We start from the raw sequence: 14,941 nt of genomic DNA on the forward strand, positions 1-14,941 counted from the left end.
GTCACTGACAGTGAGACATTGAGTCTTATACATAGATGTTATATATTGTAATATAGGACATAGATTCTGAATCTACACCCCCTTTAAGCTATTTCCAATTCCCATAGTAAATAATATGCTTAAGGACTTATGCAGTGTTAAGATCTAGATATAATTAAAATTTGCCTATAACCTTGGATTTTTATTGCTGCCCAAAGAACAGGTTTTACTTTACTAATTGTTGCTTGAAAGTTGTGACTCAACAAAGTTGGTGATCTGAGATAGGTCTTGTATTAGCCAATGGCTGTTGGGTTTAATGTCACTTCCACCTCCTACAAGAATGGGATGGTGGGTGAGATCGTAGGTTCAAATGTCGATTGGTTTGTGCTTTAATTGCTTAGCAAAAACTTATTAGAAAATAGTCTTATATAATGCTGCGGCTGCTGCTTTTGCTGTTGGTGTTTTGTGTGTGTGTTTTCATTTTCCTTTTGCAAATGATCCTTGGATCAAATTCCATCTGCTCCCTACCTAAATAAGAGGTGGAAGATAGCTTATGGGTTGAATCCTATGCAAGTGTGTGAGTTCTAGTTACCCATATAAAACAAGTGTTTTCCTTTTCCTTTTATGTTAGTTTTTATTTTCCCAGTCAGAAAGATAATTTTGTCTTGCCTTTTTAGGCTTATCAGAGAATTCGACAGACAAGCCAAGGATTTGTTGGAGAGTAGAAATGATCCAGATGCTAACAAGATGCTGAATGATTAAAAAAAAAGAAAAAAAAAAGTCAATGGCGTGTTGTTATCTTTATTTCTATTTAGCCTTAGATATTATAGATTTTTGCCAAAATTTTAGTTTTGTGTCATTTGATTAAATCTTGCATCCCAAATATATTGAATGATGTTCATACTCTATGCAGATCAAAGAGTTGAATTCATATGTTGCTCTTAAAAAGCAGTAAGTTAACATCAGTCAGAATTTACCATTATTTTCAGTTCTTAAAGCAGCAGAGATAATTTTATCCACCTGAAATGCATCTGACTTGTCATAAACTCTATTTTTAGCATTTTTATTTTCTTACTATTAGTTTTTTAATGCTTTATGTTGCCCCCTTTTTCCTGAACTATTTTTTGTGTGTCCCAAATTGAGTGCCAAATCATAGAAAACTATGCATTAAAATGATCAGTTTTCCATATTACCTTCTGTCAAATAAATCTAAATGCATAAGAGAAGCCAATTCAAATTGGTGACTTACATTTTTTGTGACATTGTTTTACAACAAAGGTAATTTTTAAATCCACTATATATATATATATATCATGTGTCAATGCATTAAGTGTCTTAAATTAACTTTGTGCTTTCTCAATTGTGAAACATAATTTGGGACATTGGTTTTATAGTCATAAATCATAATGGAATCTATACACATTGCTGGCCTCTCCACAGTTCATTAGCTGACAAAAGCCTCAAAGTTACAGTTAGATGATACAACATACTAATCATTGGTTGAAAACACATTATTTTTGCTGTTTCAAGTGAGGGTGGCACCTACTGTGAACAAGATGACAGAAGTAGCATAAAATGGCTAGGCCTTGTGCAATGAAGATGTAATAATTGCACCAGTAAGAAAGAGTGATTTGATCATGTTGAAGGAGCAAAAAGGGTTAGAGAGGCAAAAATAACATCGGTACAAATAGCAAAAAAACGAAATGATAAATAGATTAGAGCACTTGAAGTTAGATTTGATTTGGTGGGATGGAGAAAAAAGTTACGTGTGCTGACTTTCTATGATTACAAGATTCATTATTTGGGAATGAGAGCTGAAAGGAAAGTGGGTGCATTTTTTTTGGCTGCAGTAGAAAATTAAGAGAAGCGTGAGTAGGTTGCTTTATATAATGTTTCTCACTTTGCTGCAGACATACACCTAATGTAGTCCAAATAAGCAAGTACATTTTTATTTGGATCACATGGGCAGACAATCTGAGCTCTTTTCATAAGAAATCTCAACTAACTAGTGTAGTTGAAGAGTGAGAATAATATTGTACTTACAGCTCTTATTCATTACTGTGTTGACAGACTTAAATTTTATAGGGTTAAAAAATGGTTAAAGAAGAATATATATTATTTCTTTTTAAAAGGTAGTTATGTGATAACCAAGAAATTACTTCTATGCTTTGTTGTAATGGTGTACTTTTATCTCTTGTTTGCCAGTTCCTCATGCGGGATTTGGATTGGGCTTTGAAAGGCTTGTGCAATTTGCTACAGGAATAGAGAATATAAGAGACACAATCCCTTTCCCTCAGACGCCTGGTTCAGCTGAAGTTTAATGGTGAAGTTGTTCATTTCTTTTTTTGTTCTCTTATTGTAGTCAACCACAGCATCATTTTTTTACCTGTCCTGCTCCTCATCTCCTTAAGTAAATTCAATTTGAATCACCTTCTCTGTTTAACACTTATGTGCATCAAAACTTCAAACTATATAGGAAGGCTACCAAAAACGAAAAAAAAAAAAAAAAAAAAAAAGAGAAAAAGAAGAAGGATTAATGGAGTTGGCCCCAATCGGTTGGGACCAATGCTGGGATTATCTTCTGGTCAATGTTGCATAATCTGAAAAATGTTGATAATTGTGAAGTGATCATATATTTATTTGGAAGTTATAAATAAAAATTGTAATTTTGTATGACATTCATCTGAAACTCATTGAGTTCTTGTGTGTCATAATATCATTTCTTTTGTTTTCAAATCTTTTGCATCGCTGAATAATTACTTGAATGCTTCTTATTCTTTTCTTAGGATTTACTTTCAATTTGTTGTGGATACAGAAATGCATCAATTCTTTGAAAACAAGAGAATCGATCTCTTTGAAGGGGGCACCAAAGAATATAAATAATGCCTTGCTACATCTCTTTCACCAATGTGCTAGTTTTCACTGATGTGTCTACTACTCTTGTCAGCCTTTCATGCTAAAATTAGAGTTAATTATGTGTTTATATTTTCATACAACCTTATGGCCCATGCATTTTTGTTGTAATGCTTGGATGATTAAGGATACCTGCTAAACACGTCTTTTTGGTTGTGGATTTGTCAAGGAATTTTGTCTAATAGAAAATATTATAGTAGTTTCTGTATGTGATGAAATGATACTAGATTCATATACATCCCAGTGAAGTTGGTTTGGGTAGCTACTTTAGTGATTGAGTTTGATGTAATGCATATTACAGATGAAGTTACTGTGGATGGCTGCTGTCTGTTGGTGCAAGTAACCATTCAAAACCCTCAGAATTTTGCCAATTTGATGGCTTTAATCTTTGTGGACGCTATATTGATGATTTTATAATTTTTTATTTTTGAGAATTCTTTGTATGCAATGTAGTGAGTGCACAATAGCTACCTGGAGCATGGAGGTGGAGACAGTAGGGTTCCGTTTGTTAAACAAGCAAGACGTCAAAGAGATATAGAATGTGAGGAATCCAGTCAAGGAGATTTTTTTTTCCTCTTCTTTTACCTGTGAGTTATCATCTTTCTTCCTACCATTATATAATCTAGTTGTTTCCTTCCTTTTTTTTTCCCTGGACATTTACTAACATGTCTTTTTCTGTTAAACTTCTACTACTATAATAATGTTTTCTTTTTTCCTTACTGGCATTTGGGACTATGATTCATATTGATTTAGAAAAGGCACCCATCTCGGCTCCTTAGATATTGATTTTGCTCTATGATTTGCACACTTACATGTAATTGAAGTTAGATAAAGAAAAGTAATGAAAAAGTGAATTGAAGTTTGCAAAACTTTTTTTCTGTTTGGTAATCAAAGAATGAGAAGTGAATAAATATTACAATTTGTCAATGGTATTGTGTTATAATTTGTACAAAGAATATGTTGTATTTAGTGCGCACCAACACTTCCTTTTGATTTCATCATATCATCTTTTGGTGCAAAGGACATGTGTTTGTATATCCCAGGGGATAGTATGCAGAAACTAGCGACCCCACAACCAGCGTCCATGATGTGAACTACCCTGCAGACAAATCAACTGTGTCACTGGTAGTCATATTTCTTAACCTGTCATGACATGTCATGACTCATGAGGCTTGTAATTCAGTAGAGTTTAAATGTTTGCAATATATGGTTTTAACTCTTAATAGGCCTTGTTAAAAGGTGAGCTATTGCGTTTCGCTTATGTTTGTTGTATCAACTATAGATTCACTGTCACTCACAGTGAGACATTGAGTCTTATACATAGATGTTATATATTGTAATGTAGGACAGAGATTAGGGGCTGCTTCTGTCTTTTTCCTTTTTTTTCCTTTGTTCACCACCGCAAACTCTTTGTGTTTCTCTTACTATTCTATTCATTAATAATATTCTCTTCTTACTTATCAAAAAAAAAAAAATACTACCCTTTTTTTTTTTTTTTTTTTGGTTTTCCTGGACATATACTAACATGTCTTTTTCTGTTAAACTTCTACTACTATACAAATGCATATTGAGATTTCTTATTTCTCTGTTAACGGTTTGTTGTAATTCTTGTTTTTCTTTTTCTCCAACAGTCCGACATATATAATAATGTTTTCTTTTTTCCTTACTGGTATTTGGGACTATGATTCATATTGATTTACAAAAGGCACGTAGCTCGGCTCCTTAGATGTTGATTTGCTCTATGATTTGCACACTTACATGTAATTGAATTTAGTTAAAGAAAAGTAATGAAAAACTGAATTGAAGTTTGCAAAACTTTTTTTCTGTTTGGTAATCAAAGAATGAGAAGTGAATAAATATTACAAATTTTCAATGGTATTGTGTTATAATTTGTACAATGAATATGCTGTATTTAGTACGCACCAACACTTCCTTTGGGTTTTCATCATATCATATTTTGGTGCAAAGGACATGTGTTTGTATATCCCAGGGGATAGTATGCAGAAACTAGCAACCCCACAACCAGCATCCATAATGTGAACTACCCTGCAGACAGATCAACTGTCTCACTGGTAGTCATATTTCTTAACCTGTCATGACTCATGAGGCTTGTAATTCAGTAGAGTTTAAATGTTTGCAGTATATGGTTTTAACTCTTAATAGGCCTTGTTAAAAGGTGAGCTATTGCGTTTCACTTATGTTTGTTGTATCAACTATAGATTCACTGTCACTCACAGTGAGACATTGATACTTATACATAGATGTTATATATTGTAATGTGGGACAGAGATTCTGGATCTACACCCCATTTAAGCTATTTCCAATTCCAATACCGAACATCCTGTAAAACTCAGTAAATAATATGCTTAAGGACTTATGCAGTGTTAAGATTTAGATATAATTAAAATTTGCCTATAACCTTGGGTGTTTAATGTCTTGCTAGCATCTTGTAAGTGTACACCTTTTTCACCCATGTGCTAGTTTTCACTAATGTGTCTACTACTCTTGGCTGTCTTTCACGCTAAAATAAAAGTTAATTATGGGTTTAAATAGTCATAAAAACCTATGGCTCATGCATTTTTGTCGTAATTCTTGGATACCTGATAAAGACATTTCTATTTGGTTGTGGATTTGTCCTGGAATTTTGTCTAATAGAAATAGTTATAATAGTCTGTATCAGCTGAAAAGATGCCAGCTTCATATGCCTCACAGTGAAGTTGGTTTGGGTAGCTACTTTAGTGGTTGTGTTTGATGTAATGTATATTACAGATGAAGTTACCATGGATGGCTGCTATTTGCTGGTGCAAGTAACTCTTTAAAATCCTAAGTACTTAGCCAAATTGATGGCTTTAATGATATTTTGATGATTTTATAATTTTTTTATTTTTTATTTTTTGAGAATTCTTTTATGCAATTTAGTGAGTGCACAATCACACACATGATAAGTCAAGATAGAAATGATAATATGAAAAAACCACTCTCATTGACATCGTGAAATCAGTGTCACAGTAGTATTGTGTCTAAAGTATCTTTGTTAACATCTACCTTTTTTATGGTTCAGAAATTGTAAATTGCTGCTTCTAAAGTAACCAATGCATACCTTTAAGTTTAATCTGGAATCATGCCCTATGTTTGATATATTTCATATCAATATATGTTGCTTCAAGTACTTTATAGTTTATATGTTAAATGTTTCTCAGATATGAAGTATATTTAATGCTAAGGCAGTGGCTATATGTATGCTGCCATGACAAATCGACAGCTAATAGATAGTGGAAACCGGATGATGGACAAGACTGATCAAGCCATTGGAGGTCATAAAAGGTTGGATTATGTCTCATGATCATTTTGTGAGGAAATTAGTTTTATTTATTTTGGTGAGTTGAAAAGGGATAAGTTTTGTAGGCTATTTTGACGTGTGATCATTATTTCCTCTCATTCTTCTATATTTTCTTATAGAAGGTTATAGGTGGAATTGTATCTTGTATTTCTAAAATGTACTAGTCTTTTTAGCTCTGCCTTGAACATCACTTGCACTAATTTGCATGAAGACCTGAACAAATTATGGAATGTTTATTTTGAAGTGTGATCACTATTTCCTATCATTCTTCTCTATTTCCTTGTAGAAGGTTATAGGTGGAATTGTATCTTGTGTATGTCTAAAACGTACTAGTCTTTTTAGCTCTGCCTTGAGTATCACTTGCACTGTTTTGTATCAAGACCTGAACAAATTATGGAATGTTTTTAACTAACTCATATCTCCCCCCACAACCTCCACCACCCCCCCCCCCCCCCCCCCCCCCCCCAAAAAAAAAAAGAGTAAGAAAACATAAAAGTAGTTTTACTGTTCAAAAAAGTGTGGAATCATCACAAAAGAAAAATAAATTCAGTATCTCCTTGTTTGTGGTAGACTGTTCAAGACACCATCAATGTTGGAACAGAAACTGCAGCTGCACTCAAGAAGGTCAGGTGTAATTTGTCAGCTTTTAAAAAAATAGATTTCACGGCAGTTTAATATTTCACATTGAATTAAAACTCTCTCTCTCTCCCCTACAGTTTTTCTCTCGTTTCGTTTAATCTTTCAAAAAATTTCAATGCCATGGAAACTAAAGAAATCAATTATATTTATGTTTAGACTGAACAAATGAGTCAGGCTGTTAAGTGCTAATGAGCCGGACTATCCATTTCTCGATCAAGAAAGCTTCTCAACTTGTGAAGGAACTTGGTAGGCAGGTCAATCTCTGAAAGTATCTTCCTCCTGTTCTTGTCATATATTGAGTATTAGTTGTTACTTGTTTTACTTACCTTGTTTAAGGTTGCAACTGATAGGTGTATTATGGCATTACTCTTCCTTATTATTGCCGTTGGAGTCATAGCCATCATTATTGTAAAGGTAAGATAGCTTATCATCCATTTTCTTTGCCATTAACAAAATTTAATTTTCTAAATACTTGATTTTGCTTTTGCCATCTAATTACAAATTGGAACCAAATCCTTGACATCCCTTTATTATTATTTGCTTAAAAGTTGCAGGAAGATACTTTTATAATGCCAAATGTTGTAGTTAAACATAGTGATTCTTAGTGATTTTTTGCTTACCCTAATAAAAAAATAAAAGAATCTAATTCAGTATATCCTCTTTTTTTAAATAATAATAACTTCACTAAAAAAAGAAAAAGAAAAAGAAGACAAACACAAGTGCATGAGTGAGTAAATGAGTTAATCTAATAGTTGTCACATTTTCATGTCCATTGGTAATGCACTGATTGCGACTTGATGTCATCTTGAGGAGAAGGTCAATTCCCTTTCTTTTCTGAATAGAGGGAAATAATAATTTGAATTTTTGTATATCATTTGAATAGTTTGATGGATGCTACAGACTTGGATCATAAAATTTGAAAACAGGTTATACTTACAGAGAGAAAAAAAAAGGAGGGGGGGGGGGGGGGGAGTGTGGAAGGAGAAGTTGGAGCTTACAGATTCTTTTGGAACTTAACTACTTAAGTTGCATATAAGTTTGAGTTCGAGGATGAATCATTTGGTTGTTGTCATAACTGCATTGTACAGAAAATTTGTTTCACGGCCTCTTAGATCATTTAAGAACCTTTTACTGCTATGTTATTCATTTCAACATGTCTTAAACCTTGTATAGTGAGAGGGTGTCTTAAGTCACCAAGAACATTCCATGTTTTGCAAGTCTCATGTGACTGTCAAAAGCCATTAATAACTTGAGACAGCTGGCTTTATAAGAGTGCATTGCCCATTTCTTTCCATTTGGTTAAATGATTTTTTTTTTTTTCCAGCTCGTGAACCCAGACAACAAGGACATCAGGGATATTCCAGGATTAGCCCCACCAACAATGGGTTGGAAATTAGTTTGGAGTGCTAGTTAAAAGTTTAGAAAAGGATCATCTAATGAGATTGCAATGATGATTTTCCATCTCATGGATGGAACATCAGCTTAGTTCGTGATGCTGCTGGTGAGACCTGTTTTATAGAGCTGGTCTAGGCTCTAGTTGAGTATGGATTTCTTTCTAGTAATTTTTCTGCAGATTGGTCAAACTTTCCTGAATGTTAGTCTCTCTCAAACTACTGCTGGGATTCATTAGCTCCAATTGGAAGTGGTCTTGTGTGATTATTTCTTCCCCGACTGAAAAATCATTCCTATTTGAGGGAAACTGAAAAATGTGTAGATTGTGTTGTTTAACACCATGATTTGCTACACTTATAAAATATTTGATCTGCACTTCATAATATTTATGGAAATTTTTGTTATTTACTGTTTATTTTGCAATATCTTATGTACCATTATTATTATTTTTAATTTGATAAGTATAAGTTATAACAATGGGGGAGGAATTCAAACCCCAGTTCTCTCATAAAGGAGAGTAGATAACGTTACTGATTTACAAGGTATATTTTATGCCCTATTGATTCCGTAATGTTCTATATTTTGTCTTCTTCATCAATATGTATCCACCATGTTTAGAGATGAAATTGAAGGTTGGTGGAAAGTCCCAAAAAAATAATAATAACTCTCTCTCTCTCTCTCTCTCTCTCTCTCTCTCTCTCTCTCTCTCTCTTAACACAAGTGAATATGAGCACACCCAACATTGGAAAACATGCTGGTCAAACGTGTTGGACATGTTCATTGTGAAATAATGAAACTAAACCTGTGATATTCATCCAAACTTTTACAAAGGAAATTACTTCCGTAATATTTATGCCATTAGACAAAGACAACCTACAGTTACTATGGCTATGTAGTCAACAAACATGCCTCAAATCCCATGGATGGCTTTAAATTCAAAATGACAACTAATCATCCCATTAATTAATAGTGAAATTTTTCACAAGGACAAAATCTTTACGAGAAAAGAGCAATGCTATAAATAACAATTTTCACAACAATATTTTATAATAATTGAGTTGACAAAATTTTTACTATATCTCATTTGAGTTTATTATTAACTTTTTTTTTTTAAAACCTATTAAGAACAACTTGTTACCTTAACAGTTGTAAATTTTTTTGTATATGTAGCATTCATGAGAATAGCAATTATTTCTTGGACAAACAAATCTATTCTCAACTTTTGTGGGCTATTTCCTTGGATTGGTGATTTCACCATAAATATCATCCAAGTAACATGATAGGGCTGCAGTGTTTTCCACTTCTTGAAGCTAAAAACTTAAGTTCTCTTACAAATATAATGTTCGAATAAACATATGCAAATATGCAATACTAAAGAGTAATTTTCAAATTGTCAACATAAGTGTATGCAGAAGTTAAACCTATTAAAATATTAAGATTAGTTAATTTAACTTTATATCAAACAAGAGTTGATTAAACTATATATTAGATAACATCTTTAGGTTTGATTTTTGTTTTTTGGTTGAACAATAACTTGTTATGAAATTTCTTTGTTAACTTATTAATTTATGGATAAAGTTTTTCTCCAAAATGGATTTGAGGTGTCTCTTTCCAAGTATCTGTTATGGTTCATAAGACCATTCACCTATATTAAATCATATGATTGATAAAATTATTTAAATAAGACACATGACTATTAAGTAAGTCATGTCACTACAATTACTCTTGATAATCTTTTGGTTTGAGGAAAAATATGCCATTCTTTTCTCTTATAAAAGAAATACAATGAATACAATTTCTTACCCCCTTCACTAATTTATGAAAATTATAATAATTGAATTATAATTAAGAATATATTATTTTAGTTAATTAAATAGATTGATTTTCATTATGACTTACAAAAATTATATTTATCAACCGTGTATTGTTAATCACATGTCATTTTTACTACAATATGGATGGTTTATACTATCAATAAATTAAAAGTAATATTTTGATATCTTATACATTTATTAACAAACTCAGATAACCCCAATCTTAAATCAGGATCATATTTATAAGGGTGTTAAGAAACAAGCTATTATATTTTAATTTTGAATTGTTTAATTGTCAAGTCCAAATTTAAACATGTTTAGTTGTTTGTTAGACAAATAAGGGATTTTTTAGAAAATAACTACAAAACCCAAACAATATTATTAGTTAGGCAACGTTTCAAACATATTGCATTTTTAACAATTCGACTTCAGAGGAGTCGATTTTACTGTTCATATCACCTATTTTTTTGGGCCACGTAGATAAAGAAATCGAGTCATTTATTCTCATTTTTTATACATATAAATCGACTACAGGGAAGTCGCTTTCAACACAAAGAAAACGACTCCAGTGGAGTCGTTTTCTTTGTATTGAAAACGACTTCACAGAAGTCGATTTCACTCTGTAGAAATTCAAAGATCCATTCACGTTGTGACCTTCAAATCCAAAACGGACCCGAGCATGTTGGTCAAAATCGGCGTCTGGATTCTTCGTGCTTCGCCGTCGGTATTGCTAGGTTCGTCGGGGTCTGGTTCGTCGGCACCTGGGTTCGTCGCGTCTGGGTTCGTGGGTTCGTCGGCACCTGCTTGCTCGTCGGTGTTGCTCGTTGCTGGGTTCGTTTGCTTCTTCTGTGACAACAACTGAAACTTAACTGGGAGTACGTGCAAAGAAAATGACTCCAGTGGAGTTGTTTTCTTTGTATTGAAATCGACTCCGCTGAAATCGATTTTTATGTATAAAAAATTAGTATAATGGACTCGATTTTTTTTATCTACGTGGCACAAAAATAGGCGATATGAACAGTAAAATCGACTCCTCTGAAGTCGAATTGTTAGAAATGCAATATGTTTGAAACGTTGCCTAACTAATAATATTGTTTGGGTTTTATAGTTATTTTCTAAAAAAACCCGACAAATAAATATAAACGATATTTTTCCAAATTGAACATTACCTGCATATGTACCGCTCGACTTATTTACATATGGTAATTTTGATCTAGTATTACAATTTAATTGACAACAATTTTAGTAACTAGACCTTTATTATGGGGACTGGTTTGAAATTCAAATAATAATCTAGTGAAAAAAAAGATTTACAATTTGTTTTTAAAGTTTGTCATATAGTAATTGATTTATATAATGTCAATGGTAATCCCATATGAAAGTCATGTTAACATAAATCACTGTTTTCCCATCAAATTGTTCAAAATATTATAAAATTAATTTTTTGTGATGTCAATGGTAATCCTATATAAAAGTTATGTTAACATAAATAACAGCTTTTCTCCAAACAAGTTGTTAAAAATATTATGAAATTTTGTGTGTTTTTAACATTGCTCAAATCTTGATCTATTTATCAAGTTGAGCAAATTGGCCCACATTTCACCATGTCTTGGGTTGGGCTAGTGCTAACTACAACTGTTATTGTACAATTGGTAACTTTGGAATGTCAGAATTAATTAATCAAGTCATAGAATCCATTAACCAAAAAGCAGAAGTCATGCAAACATAAATTTGAAGTGAAACAACAAATGAGAGGAAACTTCTGGTTAAGTAATCGCGCATTTGTGGTAATCTTCACACTGTTTTACTTGGGGTGGGATCAATAATTCACTTGAGATCATCTTATTACTACTGTTATTGTACCATTTGTAACTTTCGAATGTCAAAATCAAGTCAGGGAATCCAATAAATCACCACCGTCCGACTCTGCCTGGACCGCCGTCCCGCCCCAGCTGTGGATCCAGTAGCTGTAAGTAATTTGGAGAATCTGAAATACAAGGTTGATTCAGTAGAAAACGACTTCAGAGAAGTCATTTTCTTTGCACAGAAGATGACTTCTCTGAAGTCGTTTTCTGTGAATAAGAAATGAGTCCAAAGGACTCGATTTCTTTATCTACGTGACGCAAAAATATGTGATATGAACAGTAAAATCGACTCCTCTGAAGTTGAATTGTTAGAAATGCAATATGTTTGAAACGTTGGCTAACTAATAATATTGTTTGGGTTTTGTAGTTATTTTCTAAAAAATCCCAAGAGAAACTATAGAAATTTAAACAAAATGGGAGAAATTTCATGGAATTAGTCTTGTGGTTTTAGATCCTGTGTCATTCATAAGGTTTTAGTTCAAATCTTTTAGCCAATATCTTGCGGCCACTCCTAAAAAATTCATCTTTATAATTATTCAATGTATGGGGGATGAAAAAGGAACCACGACCATTAACTTTGAAATTGAGAAAATTCATTTTTGGATAAAGATTTGTTAGATTTATAATTAAATAAAAATGTTAATTCTACTCTCTTCAATTTGTTAGGAAGGAGAAGGATTGAGGTCCTTGCAATATGGAAAAGGATAAATATTTGTTCCATTAATGACTTTAGGAACACAAATGTATTCATAGCTTTTTTTACGACTATTGACTTGATTATTATGATTGATGCATCGTAGAATTGATGTTAATTGGGTAAAAAATAAATGATGTTAATGGTGGATTCGTGTATAAGTGACATTGCTTCCAACTTGTCATTTTAGCAAGTTTTGAAAAAATGATGAAAATAATTTTGTCTTTAGCATTGTTCTATTATGTTCAAGTGTTCAACCTAGAAGGGTTTGAATACAGTTTTGAAAACTGAACCGTTTGAAGAATAAAAAAATGAAGAGTTTCAAGGTTTTGAGGCTAATGTTGAGAAAAAAAAAAAAAAAAAAAAGACCACGCTGAGAAATAAATGAAGAAGATGAAGCGGCTGTACAAACAGAGGCCAACGAAACAAAGGAAAAGAAGAAGAAATGTGTAGCAGAGACAAATACGAAGAAGAGGAGGAAAAACCGAGGTAAGATTGACGAGGTGGATCTTAAAATTTGGGGGTTTTCTGAGTTTTTTTCTGTTTCGCCCGGTATCTATTTTCCGGCCGAAATCCGGTATTTATCCCGGTATGTCCGAAACGGCTCCGGTACAGCCGGTATCTAAACCGAAACGAAACAAGAGCATTTCTGTACCGGCCAAAGCACCGGTACGGCAAATTCCGGCGGTACCGGTCGGTATGGTACGAAATTAACTTCCTTGTTTCAAACCCATCCTAGCCATTGTTAGATTCACTAGGGCCTAGTTCTTTGACTCACTTTCTACAAATTTATTATATTGGACCCGCTAACCCATAACCCCGTACATATTGGGCTTGGGCTGTAAACCGTGCCCCTACAACTCTTAATAATCTTTTGGTTTGAGGAAAATTATGCCATTCTTTTCTCTTATAAAAGAAATAGCATGAATACAATTTCTTACCCCCTTCAATAATTTATGAAAATTATAATAATTGAATTAAATTAAGAATATATTATTTTAATTAATAAAATAGATTGATTTTCATTATGACTTACAAAAATTATATTTATCAACCGAGTATAATCACATGTCATTTTTACTACAATATGGATGGTTTATACTATCAATAAATTAAAAGTAACATTTTGATATCTTATACATTTACTAACAAACTTAGATAACCCCAATCTTAAATCATGATCATATTTATAAGCGTGTTAAGAAACAAACTATTATATTTTAATTTTGAATTGTTTAATTGTCAAGTCCAAATTTAAACATGTTTAGTTGTTTGTTAGACAAATAAACATAAGCGATATTTGTCCAAATTGAACATTAACTGCATATGTACCGCTCGACTTATTTACATGTGGTAATGCTGATCTGGTATTACAATTTGATTGACAACAATGTTAGTAACTAGACCTTTATTATGGGGACTGGTTTGAAATTCAAATAATAATCTAGTGACAAAAAAGATTGACAATTTGTTTTTAAAGTTTGTCATATAGTAATTGGTTTATATGATGTCAATGGTAATCCCATATGAAAATCATGTTAACATAAATCACTGTTTTTCCAATCAAATTGTTCAAAATATTATAAAATTAATTTTTTTTGTGATGTCAATGATAATCCTATATAAAAGTTTTGTAAACATAAATAACAGCTTTTCTCCAAACAAGTTGTTAAAAATATTATGTAATTTTGTGTGTTTTTAACATTGCTCAAATCCTGATCTATTTATCAAGTTGAGCAAATTGGGCCCGCATTTCACCATGTCTTGGGTTGGGCTAGTGCTAACTTCAACTGTTATTTTACAATTGGTAACTTTGGAATGTCAGAATTATTTAATCAAGTCACAGAATCCATTAACCAAAAAGCAGAAGTCATGCAAACATAAAATTTGAAGTGAAACAACAAATGAGAGAAAACTTCTGGTTAAGTAATCGCGCATTTGTGGTCATCTTCACACTGTTTTACTTGGGGTGATATCAATAATTCACTTGAGATCATCTTATTACTACTGTTATTGTACCATTTGTTACTTTCGAATGTCAAAATCAAGTCAGGGAATCCAATAAATTTTAGTCATGCTAAGATAAATGTGAAGTGGAACAGGCAAAGAGAAAATAGAGGAAAAAAACTTTTGGTTAGTAACTGCGCATTTGTGGTCATCATCAATTTTTTACCTGGGGTGGGCTCAATAATTCACTTGAGATCATCAGTTTTTTTTATTGCTTATTGCTTATTTATTAGGGTGAGTTGGAAGTCTATTGTGAATATATACAAATTTTAAAACCTATTAGAGTGTATCTTATTGA

The 14,941-nt window shown here is 32.5% G+C and overlaps 1 protein-coding gene across 25 annotated transcripts in view; it reads left to right on the top strand.

Moving 5' to 3' along the window:
- The window catches only part of LOC112032222 (disease resistance protein RUN1), a 68,782-nt gene extending 60,115 nt beyond the window's left edge, over positions 1-8,667 (top strand). For 6 of the 25 annotated variants that reach the window (XR_010624853.1, XR_010624856.1, XR_010624855.1 and 3 more), the window contains 4 exons: positions 3,346-3,479; positions 7,028-7,125; positions 7,208-7,285; positions 8,196-8,667. The gene's annotated coding sequence lies outside the window, so the exon portion shown is untranslated. Of the gene's footprint in view, positions 1-656; positions 771-892; positions 931-2,184; positions 2,303-3,193; positions 3,480-7,027; positions 7,126-7,207; positions 7,286-8,195 lie in introns of all 25 variants that reach the window. The other 19 variants (XM_065763108.1, XM_065763107.1, XM_065763113.1 and 16 more) reach the window with 13 other exon arrangements.
- The last annotated feature ends 6,274 nt before the right edge of the window (positions 8,668-14,941 follow it).

This window comes from Quercus suber, unplaced genomic scaffold (assembly GCF_002906115.3).
Source record: "Quercus suber isolate HL8 unplaced genomic scaffold, Cork oak 2.0 scaffold_492, whole genome shotgun sequence".
Classification (NCBI taxonomy): domain Eukaryota; kingdom Viridiplantae; phylum Streptophyta; class Magnoliopsida; order Fagales; family Fagaceae; genus Quercus; species Quercus suber.